Source organism: Mesoplodon mirus, assembly GCF_964341445.2.
Source record: "Mesoplodon mirus genome assembly, contig: HAP1_SCAFFOLD_317, whole genome shotgun sequence".
Classification (NCBI taxonomy): domain Eukaryota; kingdom Metazoa; phylum Chordata; class Mammalia; order Artiodactyla; family Ziphiidae; genus Mesoplodon; species Mesoplodon mirus.
In genome coordinates, this window is record NW_028295616.1 from 162,989 (window position 1) to 183,956 (window position 20,968).

Consider the following 20,968-nt stretch of genomic DNA (forward strand, 5'->3'; position numbering starts at 1 on the left):
ATATGTCCACACAAAAACCTGCACACTGTTTACAACAGCTTTTTTGATAATTAGCAAAACTTGGAACCAATCAAGATGCCCTTTGGTAGGTGAGTGGGTAAATAAAGTGTGGTACATCCAGACTGTGGAATATTATTCAATGCTAATAAGAAATGAACTATCAAGCCATGAAGACCCATGGATGAACTTTAAGTGCATCTTACTAAGAGAAAGAAACCAATCTAAAAGGCTACCAACTGTATGATTCCAACTAAATGACATTCTGGAAAAAGCAGAACTGTGGAGATAGTAAAAAGATTAGTGGTTGCCAAGGAAGAGAAAGAAATAGATGAGCAGGCAGAGCACAGAGGATTTGAGGACCGTAAAACTGCTCTGTAAGACACTACAATGGAGGACACATATCATTATACATTTGTCAAAATCCATAGAATGTACAACAACAAGCATGAATGGAAACTATGAACTTTGGGGGATGATGATGTATCAGTGTAGGTTCATGGATTGTAACAAATGTACCATCTAGTTTGGGATATTAATAGTGGAGGAGGTTGTGGAAACTGGGAGTATATGGGAACTCTCATTCTTTTCACTCAATTTTGCCATGAATATAAAACTTCTCTAAAAAAAAAGTTCATTATTTTAAAAGTTTGACTTTTATTTTTCAAATACCTACATGATTTACCTCTTGATATTATCCCATAAGTAAGTGAATCTCTGTTTACTGTGGTTAGACTTTGTTTTCTCTTTATTTCAAAGATTTGGTATAAAAAAGAAATGTAAAAATGTAAAAAATTTTATTAGTAATTTTTAGGAATCAGTAATTACAATGATTCTTCCAGTAGAGCAGCTTATACACCTTCGTATAGTTGCATTTGAATAGTAACTCTAAAGAAGGAAAATATTTTGTATATGCTTCTTACTCAGTCTTGCTCATTATGAAAACCAGAATCTTGACTGGAATGGTCAGTTGGAAATCCTTATATTTGAAAGGAATTTTTAAAACACAGGACTTGATGGAAAATATAAAAATATCCATGAAGAATAACTTAATATAAAAAGTAACACTATATTCTATATTATCATAACAGCTTTTTCTGTGTGACAGGTATATACAATATATGTAGCATTTGATAATAATTACTAATAATTCATGTAGAAGAACTAGATCTGCATCCTTGCCATATTCACCATCTCTCTAATAGTCAACTATTTTTTTTTGCGGTACACGGTCCTCTCACTGCTGTGGCCTCTCCCGTTGCGGAGCACAGGCTCCGGACGCCCAGGCTCAGCGGCCATGGCTCACGGGCACAGCCGCTCCGCTGCATGTGGGATCTTCTTGTACCCGGGCACGAACCCGCGTCCCCTGCACCGGCAGGCGGACTCTCAACCACTGCGCCACCAGGGAAGCCCCCTAGGTTCTTTTATTAACTTAACCTTTTTCTACCTCTCATTGAAATCTTGCTAACCACTGTTTATTAATATTCTTTCCATGTGCTTTTATTTTCACTATGATCATCCCTGAGTACTTCTGGGAAAATAGAATTTTGATGGCCCACAGATTTTTTTCAGAAAAAGCAACATTTAGATTCTTTGCAAGCTGTAAATGGAAATATGAATACCACTCTTCTTATATGAGAGCTTTAACATTTAAATCATTTTGTGCAATATTTGTGGAGACTGTAACAGTGTAAAGTTATTCTTCCTCCAAATGCTGCCTGATAGATTCTTGAAAAAGCATTGCTGTTAATAAATAACTTCTTATCTTGATATAACTTCAACATTTCTGTTCCCAAATGTGGGAATAATATATAGAAATACTTAAGTGACATCAAGATAAAATGCCAGATATATATATGTATATATATATATATATATGTGTGTGTGTATATATATATATATATATATATATATATATATATATATATATCTCATTACTGATGTAGAATCTTTGTTTAAAGAAAATAACTTCAATAGCAGAGGGAACTTTACCATTGCAGGCTTCAGGTAACTGCTATATTTCTCAGATTTCATGCTAAATCATAAAATGTGCCATATTGTGTCTGAAGCTATTTTTTCAACAGTCCATTTTCTTAAATGAACTAGCAAAGCAGTTAATACTGAGGAACATTTTGGCTCCCAAATTCTAAAGCCATTCTGATTATGCCTGGATGATCATGGGGACATCACTGGAACTACCAGAGGACTGGCTGAAATACCAGTGTTCTGGCCAGCTTATAAATTAGAAATTATACAGAATCCAATTTCATTTTTTTGTTAAGTAGTTCCTATGAGGCTTTTGGGATGTCAGTGTAAAGTCCTTTGATGTGTAACCTTTATCCATTAGATAGGGAACAATGCCAATCCCCGTCATAAATACTTTCACAATCTGACACTGAAAATCCACTGTAGGGCATAGGACCTGCAAAGAGGATATGAATCACACACATCCATCCACTCATTCAGACAATCCACAAATATTCATTTTTAAGTCTACTATATGCCAATAATGTACCGGGCTCGAAGATGCTAAACCGTGCTAAATGCTGAAACGGACATACTCAGTTCTGGCCCTCCTGGAACTTATGACCCACAGAAGTGCCTTCATTGTAAATGGTCAGGTCTCAGCCAATGCTATTATCATCAGCAGGTGACCAGATGATAGAGCTTGCTTTCTAAACCAGCTCCACACTCTTTGCTTTCAACATTTTTGCTTTCCTTCAAGGCACAGAATCCAGTGGTCAGTTTCTCCCAGTTAGTGAGGTTTGGGGAAAATGTACCCAGTGAACAATTCCTTGCAGCCTCACTCTTTCCTCACACTCCCCTCTGTGCTCTTGAGCTAAAGAGACCCGGATTCAAGTCACTTGCTCTAACCTTATTATTTTAAAATAGGGCTGCTCCTGCTTTGAGGATTTCCACTGGACCAACACAGTAGCAAAGCAGCACTGAATCAGAAGCAGGTAAATTTCAAAATGACAGCTCTAAAAATATCCACTCTCCTTTTCTTCTCCTCCTATCCCTTTGCTCTGAACACCTCTGCCCTGAGGCTTTGCCTTTACCCTCCTCTGATTACTGCTCCAAAAGGGTTTCCAAGAGCGGGGAGTATTTATGGTTTCATTTGCTCCCAAGTCCTTGGTGGAAAAGGATGCTTTCTTCCTGATTCTTACCAATTCCACACTCACATCGTTAACACAAAAATCATCATTTAAAATAAAAATTTCCTCAGCTTCATATATCTTCTGGGCCAACACTGAAAGAATATTTTCCAAGAAACTATATCCTCTCTCCATTGCTTTTCTGAGTTTCACGTTCTTACCTCCAGTCTCATTTTCAACCCTTATTACGGGATGCATCACAAAAATAGAAGAAAGTTCTTTGTGCTTTCCCTGTACCAGCCAATTACTCTAATTTCGTCTATCTCTAACGAACAGAATGCAAAATCAACGCAAAGCCTGATTATGCGACCTCTTCCAAGGGAAAGGTCTGAGAGTTGTCTATTTACTGATGAAGCTCAGTGTGTATTAAGGGTTGACTGAAGCAATCATCAGGAATTTTCATCCCTTAAATTAGTATTTTCCACCAGATGCACATCTTTCATTTCGGATAATATAACTTTTAAGCTCAGGATACAACTGGACAAAAGAAAAGAAAAAAAGGGTAACCAACACAACATCTGCAGTAATAACACAGTAACAGCTATCATCCTTCCCTGAGGAATTCAGCCGACTTTATGGACACAATTTCGTACAAACTCATAAGAGAGCTAACAAAACCCAAAACCACTTCACAATAGCGTAGAGAGGTAAAGGTCAAAACTTATTACTGCCAGGCCCAGCAGACCATGGCACCTACCGGAAAGAGCACAGGACAGGATAACCTGGAAGCCTGTATTCCAGTTTCAGTTACTCCTGTAAGCATTAATAGGATCTGAGTGAACTCAGCCTGCCCTGCTTTTTCCTTTTATAAAAGCCTACATCACCCTCTCAGTAGAGTGAAACGCCACATCTGAAAAGTTGCAGATCTCTTTAGGAAAGAAACAAAACTCACGCTTTCCAACCAAAATGGAATAATTCAGTCAATGGAGACTTAATAAAAATCTGCCATAAAGCAACTGTTTACTTGAAATCTATCGTTTGTGGTATAATTTATTGGGGTAAGGAGTGTAAGGAAATCATAATTAGAGTTACCAATTATTCCAGAAATCAAGGTCATTGAGATCAGATTCCAACTTTGACCTTGACCCAGGCTTACAGAGATGTAACATGTCCCAATACCTCATATCCACCATACATGGGAGAAACAAGGTATGCAGACAGATCCTCTTATGTAGTGGTTTTAATACAGGGTCTCAGATTCGTTGCCATTCTTCGTATCCAGATGTGGCCATTTTCCCTTGAATTTAGGCAGGCTTTCCATGGCTTCAAACAATAGAGCAGGGGTCAGTAAATTATGGCTGGGGGGCCAAATCTAGCCATCTACCAGCTTTTATAAATGAAGCTTTATTGGAACACAGCCATGTTCCTTAGTATATGTATTGTTTCTGTCTGTTTTCACATCACAGCAGCAGAGCTAAGTAGTTGCAAAAGAGACAGTATGGCTTGTAAAGCCTAAAATATTGAGTGTCTGACACTTTATGGAAAAAGGTCCCCAATGCCTGCAATAGTATATAATGAAAGTGATGCTTTGTAACATCTAGAACTAGATCATAAAAGGTCATGCAGCTTTTGCATGATTCTCGTGGAATGCTTTGACTCTGGACACTCATTCTTGGGATACTCTATCTTGAATCCTAACTACCACGTTATAAGAAGTCCAAGCCACATGGGCAGCCATCTATAGGCACTCCAGGCAACAGTCCTTGTTGGGCCCAGTCTTCAAGTCATCCCATCTCAAGAGCCAGACATGGGAATTAAAATTATCTAGATGATTCCAGCTCCAGCCATTTGAATCCTCATGAGCTGACGTTTCAGATATCAGTCATGGAGTAGAGACAAGCCATCTCCTCTGTGTACTCTTTGAACTGCTGACCCACAGAATCTGAGCACATGTTAAAATTTTTGTTTGTTTCACCACTAAGTTTGGACTTCTTTATTATGTAGCAATAGACAACTAGAGCACTGTGTACACAGGAGATCTATATTTCACAGAGCACATACTTTTAGATGTGAATGTTGACTGCTCAATTTCTAAGAACGTACACACACATATAGGTACAAAATGTTTATGTATATGTAAATATTAGACCTATATAAACTAATCTATATTATCCATAAAATGAGGGGCCCTTGATAATGGCTAACATTTCTTTTCGGTATTTGTGTTCCAAGAACTGATAAATTCTTGCATTGTATGAATTTTCTCTTTTAACCCTCATAGCAACTCGCTGAGAGAAGTAATGTTATCTCTATTTTATAGATGAGAAAACTGAGGCAAAAACAGATAACATGTTCAAGAGAACTCAACAAGTAAATTTTAGAGTCAAGATTTGAACCCAAGTTCTCAAGTTTTAGATCGTTTACACATAGTCACCAAGCTATATACTGAGGAAGGGGATGAAAGCTGAAGCCATCACCTCATGCTCAAGAAGTTAGACCGAAACTTAGCAGGTATGGTTGAAAGAAGACAGGACTTGGAGTCGTAAGTCCAGAGCCTGAGTGATGAAATGAATTCTCCTCTCATCTAGATACAGGTTTGTTTTTAGAAAATGAAGAGAATCACTGCATATTTTGATTGTTAATTTCTGTACTTAATGATTACCAAAGAGTGGAAGTTTACCAGGGAGCTATTTGGCAATGACATAAAATATTGAGTCAAAATCAAACCTTTATTAAGTCTCCCTTGCATCAGAAATCTTTCCCACTCTTCATTTCTTTTTAAACCCTTTCCTGTCTTCTCTTGGCCAAAGCTTGAAGCCTACCTTAACATTTGGAAATAAAATAATGAAATAGACATAACACAGCAATTCCAATGCCTATTGAAACAGAAGCTCTAAATAATTTTTCAGATAATTTAGGAAATTAAAAATATTTACATCATAGATGCAAAGACAGAAGTTATTTGTGTAATAAAATAAATGGTGAGACAAAAGGTTTCTGGTCAAGTAGATTTGTTTAAATATGAACACTAATCTGAGTTGTACCCCTGTGCTAAAACCCAGTGACAGGTTGCATACAGCTTCTAAAAGGATAGTTCAGTGCATTGGGTCAAATTCATGCCCTAAAATGTGGTATTATTAATAGTACTAGAAGATAGAGTGTGACTGTCTTCTGTGGGACATAGATGAAGACCCCAAGATAGACAATATCAAGGACAAGTTATGTAGAATAAGGTATTATCTCAGTCCTTGGAACATGTCATCCATCCAGGATAGAATAAGAAGTAGATTTATTATCAAGTACATGAAGCCAGAGACAGTAAGCAATGAGTGGTAGTTGGTTAAAATAGACAAGTTTTAGAAGTAGAGGCACAGATGTAGAAAACAAACTTAGGGTTACCAGGGGATTGTGGAGGGGAGGTTAAACTGGAAGATTGGGACTGAAATATACACACTACTCTACATAAAATGGATAACTAATAAGAACCTGCTCTTCTTATTAGCACAGGAAACTCCACTCAATACTCTGTAATGGGCTATTTGGAAACCACTCTAAAAAAAATAAAAGTGGGGCTTCCCTGGTGATGCAGTGGTTGAGAGTTCACCTGCCGAGGCAGGGGACACGGGTTTGTGCCACAGTCCGGGAAGATTCCACATGCCTCGGAGTGGCTGGGCCCGTGAGCCAAGGCCGCTGAGCCTGCGCGTCCAAAGAGTGTGCTCCACAACAGGAGAGGCCACAACAGTGAGAGGCCCACGTGCTGCAAAAAAAAAAAAAAAAGTGGGTATATGTATATGTATAACTGATTCACTTTGCTGTACACCTGAAACTAACAACACTGTAAATCAACTGTACTCCAATAAAAATTTTCTAAAAAATAGGTTTTAAGAACCATAGTCAGGGAGCAGTGTGGATTGGAAAGACCTGGCAAGAAATATTTCTGCATCCTCAGACAGTGCTCCCCAAGCTGGCTATTGCAAGGGTGAGCACTTGAGAGATCTTTGACCTAAGGAGGACGTGAGATTAACAATCTATCACAATGTGCATGAATTATTCTCCTCAGTGCTATCAGAAAACAGATGGCATCCTAGAGCAAGGGTCAGCAGATCTTTTCTGTAAAGGGTCAGATAGGAAATATTTTGGATTTTGTGTACCATACATCTCCGTTGCAACTGCCCATCTGCTGCTGTAGCACAGAAACCCCCATGCACAATACGTTAATGAATGGGTGCGGCTGTGTTCAAGCAAAACATTATGTACAAAACCAGGAGTCAAGCGAGATCTGATCAGTGGGCCAGAGTTTGCGGACCCCAGTTCTGGGTCAGTGTTCACAGCTGAATGAGTCATGAGGCCTTAAGTTCCAGGTCTCATTGTACTACTTTCTACCTGGGTGAACTTGGGTTCATCCTTTTATTTATATGGGACATTATATTCGTCAAGCTTCTCTAGAAAAACAGAACCAACAGCAGGTGTATACAATGTGCCCATATATATTGATAGATATAGATCTAGATATCGATATTAATACCTATATCTATATCCATATCTATATATAGATAGAGAAAGAGAGAGCGATTTTAAACAACTGGTTCACACAATAATAGAGGCTTGGTAAATTCAAAATCTGCAGGTTAGGCTGTCTAGAGACTCTAGGAAGAGTTGCAGTTCAATTTCTGTAAGCCTTCTGGCAGAATTCCTTTTTGCAACAGGGAAGTCAGTCTTGTTTTATTAAGAGCTTTAACTGATTGGATGAGGCCCACCCATATTATGGAGGATAATCTGCTTTACTCAAAGTCCACCACCAATTTAAATATGAATTTCATCCAAAAACACCGTCACAGGGACTACCCTGGTGGAACAGTGGTTAAGGATCCACCTGCCAATGCAGGGGACACGGGTTTGAGCCCTGGTCTGGGAAGATCCCACATGCCATGGAGCAAATAAGCCCATGCACCACAGCTACTGAGCCCATGCACCTAGAGCCTATGCTCTGCAACAAGAAGGCATTGCAATGAGAAGCCCGTGCACCACAATGAAGAGTAGACCTCGCTTGCTACAAATACAGAAAGCGCACGTGCAGCAACAAAGACCCAACGCAGCCAAAAATATAAATAAATAAATAAATAATAAAAAATTTTAAAAAACACAAAAATGTCATCACAGAAATATCCAGAATAATATTTGACCAAATAACTGGGCATGGTGGTCCAGACAAATTGACATGGAAAATTTACCACCTAAGCCATAGTTTTGTCATCTTTTACTGAGAAATTTGACTTATCTGAACTATTTTCATACCTAGAAGATACTTTCTACAGTATCTGTAGAAACATGATTTGGCTCCAAAAACCATAAGCTAGAGCATTTCATTCCAGGTCCCTCCTCAAATATCCATGATAGGTAGAAATTTGACATCAGTAGTTCTTGAAATCTCCCCAGGTGATTATAATATGCAACCAGGGCTGAGAATCTGGAGATGTAGAGAGAATTTAAATTGAACTTTAGTTAAACAGTAAAACAAGCTCTGACTCTACTGGCTGGAGCTAGACAAGGGATATGCATTTAGTGGGATGAGAAGATAAAAAACACTAGGGAGTAAATCAAATGCTTTACACCTGTGCTTAGCTAATTGTTACTCAGGTAATTCAGACAATCTTACAGCACCTGAACCCTGAAATTCCTTAGTTCTGTTTAAAAAAATGTAACTCTTCAAGTAACTGAACTCTGAGAATCATGTAAATCATAAAGAAAAAGAAGAAATCTTATTTTCTGAGTTAGTTGATTTCATATATACTGTTTCACTTTCATGATATTAACTAGTTATCTTTCTTTCCATTTTATGTTTGAGGAAAGTAAGGCTTTAAAAATCTCAGTCATTTTCTCAAGGTCACTTGTTAAGTGTGTGGTAGGCAGCATAATGGCTCCTAAAAATACCCTCACCCTAATCCCTGGAACCTATTAATATGTTACCTTACATGGTGAAGAGGACTTTGCAGATATGACTGAAGTTATAGACCTTGAGATAGAAAGATTATCCTGAATTAACTCATGGAACAAATCTAATTCCATGAGTCCTTAAAAGCAGAAAACCATTCCCAACTTTAGAAAGTGAAAGAGAGAGATGTCCTAATAGAACCAGAATCAGAGTGATGCAACATTTTGGGTTTTGTAGGCGGAGAAAGGGGACTCTGAGTCAAGGACTACAAGTGACCACTGGAAGCAGATAAAGTCCAGGGAACAGAAACACCCCTAAGAGCCTCCAGAAAAGAATGTAGCTCTGCCAACACTTTTTTTTCTTTTTTAACCATCTATATTGGAGTATAATTGGTTTACAATGGTGTGTTAGTTTCTGCTTCATAACAAAGTCAATCAGCTATACATATACATATATCCCCACATCCTCTCCCTCTTGCATCTCGCTACCACCCTCCCTTCCCTATCCCACCCCTCTAGGTGGACACAAAGCACAGAGCTGATCTCCCTGTGCTTTGTGGCTACTTCCCACTAGCTATCTATTTTACGTTTGGTAGTGTATATATGTCCATGCCACTCTCTCACTTCATTGCAGATTACCCTTCCCCCTCCCTTTGTCCTCAAGTGTACTCTCTATGGCTGCATCTTTATTCCTGCCCTGCCCCTAGGTTCTTCATAACCATTTTTTTTATATTCCATATATATGTGTTAGCATATGGTATTTGTTTTTCCCTTTCTGACTTACTTCACTCTGTATGACACTGTCTCGGTCAACCCACCTCACTACAAATAACTCAATTTCATTTCTTTTTATGGCTCAGTAACATTCCATTGTATATATGGGCCACATTTTTTTTTTTTTTCAGTACGTGGGCTTCTCACTGTTGCGGCCTCTCCCGTTGTGGAGCACAGGCTCCGGACGTGCCGGCTCAGTAGCCATGGATTATGGGCCCAGCCACTCCGCAGCATGTGGGATCTTCCTGGAGCGGGGCAGGACCCGTGTCCCCTGCATTAGCAGGCAGACTCCCAACCACTGCGCCACCAGGGAATCCCAGTGCCACATCTTTATCCATTCGTCTGTCGATCCTGCCAACACTTTTACTTTACTCAATTGAGACCAATGTCAGACTTGTAAGGTAATAAATTTACCTTGTTTTGAGTCACTAAATTTTGGGTAATTTGTGTGAAAGCAATAAAAAACAAATACAGAGGTTCTACAAGAGCCAGGCTATATATTTATACTTCAGTATTTCTGAAATGAATTTAACATTGTGATTGATAGCAGCAGCAGCAGCTTCCATGTGATCCCATCACACACCTGAGGAAAAGCAGCCTAATGCAAAGCAGTGACAGCAGCAGGTCACTGCCCCACACTTGGAGTAGAGGGGGACTTGATCTACTGTAGCAGCAGCATAGCCTGAATGGGAACCCATCCTCCTGTGGCACTAGTCCCATCAACATTAGTCTAGTCTGCTAGCATCTGCTGAGCCAACAGGCCCCACATATACAAACCGCCCAACTCAGCAGTATTAAGTGAGCCAGGCTCAGGGTTTCCCGAAACTCATATCCAATGGCACTGGAAAGCCCAGATATCACCTACAGTTATGAAAACATAAGAAAACAAAAACAGAACACTGGGAACTTCAGAAAGAAAAGGGGAACAATGGAATGGGTGAAAACAAATGGGGTAAATATAAGAGACTATCATTAGCCTCGTGAGTTTCTTAAATACTATATGATGGTCAAAGCAAAAATTATGACATCATGTGATGTGGTTCTCAATGTAGAGAAAGGAAATACTACAGAAAGTCATACTTTAAAACTGGGGAATATCAAGAGACCTAAATGGAAGTAAAATTTTGAAACTTCACTTGAAGTAATAAAACACTGATTCCAGTAGACTATGATAAGTTACATATGTATACTGTAATGCCAAAAGCAACCACTAGGAAAACTATACACACAGTATACACACATGATTATAAATAAATAAATTAAAATGGGCTTATTAAAAAATGTTTAAGTAACCCACAAGAAGGCAAAATAAGAGAAACACAAGATTGAGAAACTAAGGTAAAAGACAAAACAAAAAATAAAATGGTAGACCTAATCTTTAACATAGCAATAATTACATTAACTGTAAATGATCTAAATAACCAAGTCAAAGACAGAGATTGGAAGAGTAGATTAAAAAATCACAAGCATGATCCAACTATATACTGTCTATAAGAAGCTTACTTTAAACATCATGATATAGGTGGTTCAGAGTAAAAGGATGAAAAAGATATATCATGTGAACGTTAATCAGAAAAAGCAGGAATGGCTAAATTAATATCAGATAAAGTAGATTTCAGAGCAAAGGAAATTATTAGGGGCAAAGAGGGTCATTATGTAAAGATAACAGGAATAATCCACCTATTTGACCTAGTGATACTAAATGTGTGTGCAACAAACAACAGAACTGCAAAATACATGAAGCAAACACTGAAAAAGGTAGTAAAAGGAGAAAATTTTAAATCCACAATTATTATTTAAGACGTCAACACAGCAATTTATAGAACAACCAGACATAAAAATCAGCAAGGATATGGAAGAACTGAAAACATCATCAATCAACAGGACATAACTGACATTTAAAGAACACACTCAATAAGAGCAGAATACATATTCAATTGTCTGTGGAACATTCACTCATATACCATATACTGGGCGATAAAAAAACATTAGCAGATTAAAAAGAATTAAAATCATAGAGAGTATGTTCTCTAGCCATAATGGAATCAGACTAGAAATCAATAACAGAAAGAGAACAGGAGAATGTTCAATCACATGAAAACTAAACATCACAATTGCAAATAACTCATGGGTAAAAAAGACGGCATCAAGGAAAAATTTTTTAATGCATAGAATAAAAGAAAATGGAAATATAACAGATCAAAGTTTGTGGAATGAAGTGAAAGCAATGCTGAAAGGGAAGTTTATAGCACTAAATTGGGAAAGAAAATATTTCAAAGCAATAATCTAATTTTCTATATTACAATAGTAAAAAAGGAATAGGAAAAAACACTAAACAAGCAGAAAGAAGGAAATAATAAAGATGAAACAGAAGTCTATGAAACTGAAAAAGGAAAATGGGGGGGGAATCAATGAAAGAAAAGGCTGGTTCTTGGAAATAAACAATTTAATCAATAAAGATCTAGCAAGACTGATAAAGGTAAAAAGAGAGATGGCACAAATCACAGCTATCAGAAATGCAACCAGGGATACCATGACATATCCTGCAGGTTAATAAGGGGCAAGTTATTATGAACAAGTCTACACTATAAATTCAAAAATGTAGATGAAATGGGCCAATGCTTCTACACCCAAAACTACCAAAACTCAGCCAAGATGAAATAGATAATCTCAATTTTCCTGTAACCATTAGAAACACTGATTTTTCATTTACAAACTCCCAAAAGAAATATTCAGGCTTAGATGTTTCACTTTTACCCAAGACTTAAAGAATTAAAACCAATTTTACATGATTTGATAAGAAATAGAAGTAGAGGGAACAGTTCCTAATTAATTTTATGAAGCCAGTATTACCTTGATACCAAAACCAGACAGGAATAGTATAGAAAGAAGAAAACTACAGACCAATATGTTTTATGAAATTGCCTGTAAAAATCCTCAGCCAGATATTAGCAAATTAAATCCAGAAATATATAAAAAGAATAATATACCATGACAGGTGGTATTTATTCCAGTTATGCAAAATTGGTTAAATATTTGAAAATCAAACAATGTAATCTACCATATCCAATAGATTAAGGGGGAAAAGTCATGTGATCCTATCCATTAATGCAGAGAAAGCATTTGACAAAATCCAATCCCATTCATGATTTGGCACATATATACAATGAAATATTACTCAGCCATAAAAAGAAACGAAATTGAGCTATTTGTAATGAGGTGGATAGACCTAGAGTCTGTCACACAGAGTGAAGTAAGTCAGAAAGAGAAAGACAAATACCGTATGCTAACACATATATATGGAATTTAAGAAAAAACAAATATCATGAAGAACCTAGGGGTAAAACAGGAATAAAGACACAGACCTACTTGTGAATGGACTTGAGGATATGGGGAGGGGAAAGGGTAAGCTGTGACAAAGCGAGAGAGAGGCATGGACATATATACACTACCAAACATAAGGTAGATAGCTAATGGGAAGCAGCCACATAGCACAGGGAGATCAGATCGGTGCTTTGTGACCGCCTGGAGGGATAGGATAGGGAGGGTGGGAGGGAGGGAGACTCAAGAGGGAAGGGATATGGGAACAGATGTATATGTATAAATGATTCACTTTGTTATAAAGCAGAAACTAACACACCATTGTGAAGCAATTATACTCCAATAAAGTTGTTAAAAATAATAATAAAATTAAAAAATTTTTAAAAAGAAGAAGAAAAAAAAAACTCCAAGCAAACTAGGAATGGAAAAGGAACATACTGAAACTCATAAAGAGGATCTACAAACAACCTATATCGACATTATATTTCACTGTGAAAGACTGAATGCTTTCTCTGTAACATCAGAAACAAGGCACCGATATCTGCTCTCATCACTTTTATTAAATATATTAATGGAGGTTCTACTAAGAAAATAAAGCAAAAATAAATAAATACATAAATTTAAAAGTTAAATTTTTAAAACGTTTATTTAAAAGATAAAAGGACTATTCCTACTACGTTGAATAGGAAGGAATATAGCCTACTGAATGTTGAATAGTAATATATCCTATTATATTGCCTAAGGAAAAGTAAAGCTGTCTGTATCTGAAGATGAGATGATAATCTAAATGGAGAAAATACCAAGGAATCCACAAAAAGCTTGAGAAATCATATTAGTTTGTAAATGTTTTAGAGTACAAGATCAACACAATTTTATCAAATTATATATTAATAACAAATGTGTAGAAGCTTAAATAAAAATATGTGATGCCATTTACAATGGACCTAAATAAATACTTAAATATAAGCCCAATAAGACATTTATAGGACCTCTATACTGCAAATTACAAAATGCTGATGAAGAAAAATTTAAAAGTCCCCCCAAAATAGGGAGACATACCTTGTTCATGGATTAGAAAACACAACATAATAAAGATATCAATTCTCCCCAACTTAAGAGGCTTAACATAATTACTCTTAAAATGCCCTCAAGGTTTTTGTGGATATAGACAAGCTTATTCTAAGATTTATATGGTAAGAAGAGGCTGAAGAATAGCTAAAACAATTTGTAAAGGAAGATTAAAACGGGAGGAATTAATCTACCCAATTTCAAGATTTTGCAGTCATCATGGAGGGTAGATACACAGATCAATGGAATGGAATAGAGAACCCAGAAATTGACTGACATAAATACATTTAACTTGTTTTTGACAGCAGAGCGAAAGCTATCAAGGAAGAATAGACTTTTCAAAAAATGGTACTGAAACAGTTGGACATCCCTCGACAAAAACAAACAAACAAAAAATGAACCTTAACCTAAACCTCCACACCTTACACAAAAATTAAATCAAAGTGGATCATAATCTTAAATGTAAAAGCAGGACATTTTTAGAAAAAAAAATAGGAGAAAATCTTTGGCATCTAGCACTAGGTGAATAATTCTTAGCCGAAAGTATGATCAATAAAAGCAAAAACTGATAAATTGGATCTCATCAAAATGAGTTAAAAATGCTTCATAGAAGATCATTTTAAGTGGATGAAAACTCAAATTACACAGTGGGAAAACATATTTGAAAATCCCATATGAGACAAATGACTTGTATCTATAATATAAAAAGAACTCTCCAAAAAACTTTAAAAAATCCAACTAGAAAATAGGCAGAACAAGACTGAATCAGGAAGAAATAGAAAATATGAATAGACCAATCACAAGCACTGAAATTGAAACTGTGATAAAAAATCTTCCAACAAACAAAAGCCCAGGACCAGATGGCTTCACAGGCAAATTCTATCAAGCATTTAGAGAAGAGCTAACACCTATCCTTCTGAAACTCTTCCAAAATATAGCAGAGGGAGGAACACTCCCAAACTTATTCGACGAGGCCACCATCACCTTGATACCCAAACCAGACAAGGATGTCACAAAGAAAGAAAACTACAAGCCAATATCACTGATGAACATAGATGCAAAAATCCTCAACAAAATACTAGCAAACAGAATCCAACAGCACATTAAAAGGATCATACACCATGATCAAGTGGGGTTTATTCCAGGAATGCAAGCATTCTTCAATATACGCAAATCAATCAACGTGATACACCATATTAACAAATTGAAGGAGAAAAACCATATGATCATCTCAATAGATGCAGAGAAAGCTTTCGACAAAATTCAACACCCATTTATGATAAAAACCCTGCAGAAAGTAGGCATAGAGGGAACTTTCCTCAACATAATAAAGGCCATATATGACAAACCCACAGCCAGCATCGTCCTCAATGGTGAAAAACTGAAACCATTTCCACTAAGATCAGGAACAAGACAAGGTTGCCCATTCTCACCACTCTTATTCAACCTAGTTTTGGAAGTTTTAGCCACAGCAATCAGAGAAGAAAAGGAAATAAAAGGAATCCAAATCGGAAAAGAAGAAGTAAAGCTGTCACTGTTTGCAGATGACATGATACTATACAAAGAGAATCCTAAAGATGCTACCAGAAAACTACTAGAGCTAATCAATGAATTTGGTCAAGTTGCAGGATACAAAATTAATGCACAGAAATCTCTGGCATTCGTATATACTAATGATGAAAAATCTGAAAGTGAAATCAAGGAAACACTCCCATTTACCATTGCAACCAAAAGAATAAAATATCTAGGAATAAACCTACCTAAGGAGACAAAAGACCTGTATGCAGAAAATTATAAGACACTGATGAAAGAAATTAAAGATGATACAAATAGATGGAGAGATGTACCATGTTCTTGGATTGGAAGAATCAACATTGTGAAAATGACTCTACTACCCAAAGCAATCTACAGATTCAATGCAATCCCTATCAAACTACCACTGGCATTTTTCACAGAACTAGAACAAAAAATTTCACAATTTGTATGGAAACACAAAAGACCCCGAATAGCCAAAGCAATCTTGAGAACGAAAAATGGAGCTGGAGGAATCAGGCTCCCTGACTTCAGACTATACTACAAAGCTACAGTCATCAAGACAGTATGGTACTGGCACAAAAACAGAAAGATAGATCAATGGAACAGGATAGAAAGCCCAGAGTTAAACCCACGGACATATGGTCACCTTATCTTTGATAAAGGAGGCAGGAATGTACAGTGGAGAAAGGACAGTCTCTTCAATAAGTGGTGCTGGGAAAACTGGATAGGGACATGTAAAAGTATGAGATTAGATCACTCCCTAACACCATACACAAAAATAAGCTCAAAATGGATTAAAGACCTAAATGTAAGGCCAGACACTATCAAACTCTTAGAGGAAAACATAGGCAGAACACTCTATGACATAAATCACAGCAAGATCCTTTTTGACCCACCTCCTAGAGAAATGGAAATAAAGACAAAAATAAACACATGGGACCTAATGAAACTTAAAAGCTTTTGCACAGCAAAGGAAACCATAAACAAGACCAAAAGACAACCCTCAGAATGGGAGAAAATCTTTGCAAATGAAGCAACTGACAAAGGATTAATCTCCAAAATTTATAAGCAGCTCATGCAGCTCAATAACAAAAAAACAAACAACCCAATCCAAAAATGGGCAGAAGACCTAAATAGACATTTCTCCACAGAAGATATACAGACTGCCAACAAACACATGAAAGGATGCTCAACATCTTTACTCATTAGAGAAATGCAAATCAAAACTACAATGAGATATCATCTCACACCAGTCAGAATGGCCATCATCAAAAAATCTAGAAACAATAAATGCTGGAGAGGGTGTGGAAAAAAGGGAACACTCTTGCACTGCTGGTGGGAATGTGAATTGGTACAGCCGCTATGGAGAACGGTATGAAGGTTCCTTAAAAATCTACGAATAGAACTACCATATGACCCAGCAATCCCACTACTGGGCATATACCCTGAGAAAACCATAATTCAAAAAGAGACATGTACCAAAATGTTCATAGCAGCCCTATTTACAATAGATCGGAGATGGAAACAACCTAAGTGTCCATCATCGGATGAATGGATAAAGAAGATGTGGCACATATATACAATGGAATATTACTCAGCCATAAAAAGAAATGAAATTGAGCTATGTGTAATGAGGTGGATAGACCTAGAGTCTGTCATACGGAGTGAAGTAAGTCAGAAAGAGAAAGACAAATACTGTATGCTAACACATATATATGGAATTTAAGAAAAAAATGTCATGAAGAACATAGGGGTAAGACAGGAATAAAGACACAGACCTACTAGAGAATGGACTTGAGGATATGGGGAGGGGGAAGGGTAAGCTGTGACAAAGTGAAAGAGCGGCATGGACATATATACACTACCAAACGTAAGGTAGATAGCTAGTGGGAAGCAGCCGCATAGCACAGGGAGATCAGCTCGGTGCTTTGTGACCGCCTGGAGGGGTGGGATAGGGAGGGTGGGAGGGAGACGCAAAAGGGAGGGGATATGGAAACATATGTATATGTATAACTGATTAAATTTGTTATAAGGCAAAAAAATTAAAAAAAAATAAAATAAATAAACATTAAAAAAAAAAAAGAAAATAGGCAGAAGACAGGAACAGACACTTCATGGAAGAGAATATACACATGGCAAAGAAGCACATGAAAAGATGCTCAACATGATTAGCCATTGGGGAAATGCAAATTACAACCATAATGAGATATCAGAGAATAACTAAAATTAAAGTATCGTGACAACATCAAATGCTGGTGAGTACATTGAAAAATTATATCACATCACTGGTGGGAAAATAAAATGGTTTAGCCACTCTGAGAAACAGCTTGACAGTCTCTTTTAATCTTAAAATTAGATTCACCCTACAACGCAGTAATTGTACTCTTGAGCATTTATCCAAAAGAAACAAAAACTTAATTAAGTTCTCACAGAAACTTACACGTCAATGTTCATAGCAGTTTTATTTATAACAGCCAAAAACTGGCAACTACCCAAATGTCTTTCAATGGATGAATGTTGAAACAAATTGTGATAAAATCTTATGACTGAATACTACCGAGCAACAAAAAGGAACAAATTATTAATATATGCAAAAATTGAAATGAACTTCAAGGGAATGATGCCAAGGGAAAAATGTTTTAAAGCCAATCTCCGAAGATTAAGTAATTCATGATGATGTTTACACATTATTCTTAAAATAACAAAACTGTGGAGATGGAGAACAGATTAGAAGTTGCCAAGGGTTAGAGATGGGGGTAGATGGTACAGCGGGGGAACTTTGTGAGGTTTGTGTGGTCCCAGTACAAATAATACAGCAATCTTGGTTTTAATCCCTAAAGATGTTTAAAAGCAATTCCTAATAAGAGGTGTCTAGATATTTAGCAATGGCAGCAGATTAGAGGTATAGCTCCCCAACATGACAACTTCAAAACAGATGGTACTAATTCAATGCATATGTTAATTTTTAAAAGACCAGTCACAATACTTAAGTGGTATATATCTTAACGATACTAGTCTAAGGATCCAGCTATACCAGATGGACTAGCAGGATTTTCTGTACATTCAATCTTATTTAAGACAGTAAATCTTATAATAAGACAGTTAAAAAAAGAAAAAGAAAAAACAAACAAACCAACTACAGTTGGATATTCTCATAGGAAGATGAGGTGAAAATATGTAGCAGCGGTTCAAAAGCTTAAGCAGTGGCACCTAAATTTGGCTGCACATTAGAATCATCTGAAACACTTTTTAAAAACCCTCACACCAACATTTGGGCATCCTAAACCAATAAAATCATTTTAAATCTCCTCAGACGATGCCAATGTCTAGCCAGAAGTGAGAACCAGCGGACTAAGCAGAAGGGGATGTTTCTACAAAGATTTCTTAACAATAAGTCTTTTCACCCAATCAGATTTACACACTCACCCCGCCGCCGCAACTGGGTAAAGAAGGCTAGATGTTGTCCATACTTGCTTAGCTTTAATTAGCACTTGTGACTTGCCCAAAACCTAGATCATGTTTCCCCTAAATTTCATGTTATTCCCTAAGATTTTCAAATCCAGGGCTAAGGGGTTTGCCAGGATGAGATTTTAAGTGCTCACACAGGGGAAGTCCCTGGCAAACCAGGACAGAGGTCACTCTACACTGAAATGTAAAGCATCCTAAATAACCCTGCCACTGCCCCCAGATACTAGTCTGTGCCAACCAGTGGAGAAAAGGCATTCTCCATTACCACCACGGCAAATGCTGCTGTACTTGACTTGGCTACTCCCTAACTTTTCCAGGCAACACTCCCCTTCACCTGCTGGTGGACGCTTTGGCCAGCTGACAATGCAGATATTTTCGAACTTTAAGGTGAATAAAAATCATCTGGAGGGCCTGTTATAACAGAGATCACTGAGCCCCACCAGAGTTGCTGATTCCATAGGGCTGGGACAGGGCCCTAAAACTTGAATATATGACATATTATCAGGGGAAGCTGGTAAAGCTGGTCAGGTTGTTACCGAATGCAGGTTCGTGTGTCTAAAGCACAGTGAGGCCAAACAAACCTAAAGATTGGAGTCTGGAGCAGAGAAAGGTTTATTGCAGGATCGAGCAAGGAGAGGGGTGGCCCATGTTCCAAAACACCCTGAAATCTCCAAAGGATTTCAGCAAAGCATTTTTAAAGGTCAGGTGAGGGAGGGACGTCCCAGGGAATGTGATCATCTCATGCACAATCCTCTGATTGGTTGATGTTGAGGCCACAGGACAGGTAACATTATCCATCCTTAGGTGCCAGAAGGTCTGGGGGCTACGTGCTCATGATCATCAAGGAGTTCATTTCTTCCATTGGGTGGTGGTTTTTAGCATCTGAAAACTCCAGAAATATGCCTGAGATACTATTATCTGAGTACTTCAGAGAGGAACTACAGCAGAGGCTATGGGGGATGGGTGTGTCCTAGGAAGGCCCCATAGGGTACTGCTTGGTTACAAGGTGACCATACTTTGAGAACCACTGCTCTAGTGGCTTGGAATGTTAAGAAAGTAATGGAAGAATCCCTACCCAGATCTAGATTCTAGTATCGCCAGCTATTTTGGTGGGGGGAAGGGTAAGTTTGGTCCTTGCTTGGACTTCTTGTTCACTTATATCAAAGCCTATTTGAGGCAGTGCGCTCGGCAGTCCTGCAGATCTGCCTTTTGCTTCAACAGTGTTTGGAATGAACAGACCCAGGGACGCTCCTTGCTCCAGCCACCGACAACCGTCCAGCCTTTCTTCCTGTCGCAACCTTTGGAATCAGCTATCCTCAGCCTCCAGGACAGGCCAACACCGTTTTTTGAGCTTAGCTCCTTATCACTGATCAACCACGAGTTCCCAGGTTCGTCAGAATTATTCCATCGAGGTGGAGGCCGCCGTCCACCGCCTGTTAACATGCATCTGTGGACACTTACCTCTCTCTGAGCTTCTATTTCGACAGCAACAATGGGACTCTAGACAGTGGGGGCCACCTTTTTCGCCAACTGGTGAAGAGAAGTGTGAGGGCGCCCAGCGACTCTTGAAAATGCAAATAAAGTGCTACGTCCGCGCCCTCTTCCAGGATGCGCGGAAGCCTTCTCAAGATGAGTGGGGTAAAACCCAGGACACTGTGCAAGCCGCCATTCTTAGGGAGAAGAACCTGAACCAGGCACTATCGGATCTGCGCGCCCTGGGTCCTGCCCGCGCAGACTCCCACCTCTGTGACTTCCTGGAGAGCCGCTTCCTGGAGGAG

The 20,968-nt window shown here is 38.0% G+C and overlaps 1 long non-coding RNA gene across 1 annotated transcript; it reads left to right on the top strand.

Annotated features, from left to right (window-relative positions):
• The first annotated feature begins 2,889 nt into the window (after positions 1–2,889).
• Positions 2,890–20,498, top strand: LOC309797344. The gene is made up of 3 exons (XR_014292599.1): positions 2,890–2,957; positions 5,413–5,603; positions 20,412–20,498. It is a non-coding gene; the product is annotated as an uncharacterized lncRNA (long non-coding RNA).
• The last annotated feature ends 470 nt before the right edge of the window (positions 20,499–20,968 follow it).